General features: G+C 47.3%; 1 protein-coding gene across 1 annotated transcript in view; it reads right to left on the reverse strand.

Moving 5' to 3' along the window:
* Positions 1 to 1120, reverse strand: part of LOC106877416 (P2R1A-PPP2R2A-interacting phosphatase regulator 1) — a 20620-nt gene that overhangs the window by 15905 nt on the left and 3595 nt on the right. The gene's annotated exons all lie outside the window — the stretch shown is intronic.

Below are 1120 nucleotides of genomic sequence, written 5' to 3' on the forward strand. Positions count from 1 at the left end.
CATCATCATCCTCATCATCATCGTTTAACGTCCACTTTCCATGCTAGCATGGGTTGGACGATTTGACTGAGGACTGGTGAAACCAGATGGCTACACCAGGCTCCAATCTGATTGGGCAGAGTTTCTACAGCTGGATGCCCTTCCTAACGCCAACCACTCCAAGAGTGTAGCGGGTGCTTTTATGCGCCACTGGCACGAAGGCCAGTCAGGCGGTACTGGCAATGGCCACGCTCAAAATGGTGTATTTTATGTGCCACCCGCACAAGAGCCAGTCCAGGGGCACTGGTAACGATTTCACTCGAAAATCCTACGAAGGCCAGTCAGTCGGTACTGGCAATGGCCACGCTCAAAATGGTGTATTTTATGTGCCACCAGCACAAGAGCCAGTCCAGGCGCACTGGCAATGATCTCGCTCGAAAACCCTACGAAGGCCAGTCAGGCGGTACTGGCAATGGCCACGCTGAAAATGGTGTATTTTACGTGCCACCCGCACAAGAGCCAGTCCAGGCGCACTGGCAACGATCTCGCTCGAAAATCCTACGAAGACCAGTCAGGCGGTACTGGCAACGGCCACGCTCAAAATGGTGTATTTTATGTGCCACCTGCACAAGAGCCAGTCCAGGGACACTGGCAACGATCTCGCTCGAAAATCCTACGAAGGCCAGTTAGGCGGTACTGGCAACAGCCACGAGTATGTATTTTTGAAATACTAGAGCAGGAGATAGCTACACAACATTTAATTACCAAAAAAGACAGCAAAACTCTTAAACCCCCAAGATGCAACAGTAAATGCTGTTAATGCCATTCTTCAGTGGAGGGCACAACACATGTAAATCATTCGTCAGCACTCAGTATCCGTTTTCCAAACTAGCATGGGTTGGACAAATTCAATAGGAACTGACCAACCAGAGGACCATTGGAGGAGGTGACCTTATGCCTGGAGATTTTATATATATACATATATACATATATATATAAAATTCGATTAGAGGTTATGTTAGCCTCATGAAGGGATGGTGTTATCCAAGGAAATACTGGTTCAATACCTAATATTTGGGGGGGGGGGGTTGATTTGCTTAATATAATATATATGTGTGTGTGTATCATCATCATCATCATC

Source organism: Octopus bimaculoides, chromosome 27 (assembly GCF_001194135.2).
Source record: "Octopus bimaculoides isolate UCB-OBI-ISO-001 chromosome 27, ASM119413v2, whole genome shotgun sequence".
NCBI lineage: Eukaryota > Metazoa > Mollusca > Cephalopoda > Octopoda > Octopodidae > Octopus > Octopus bimaculoides.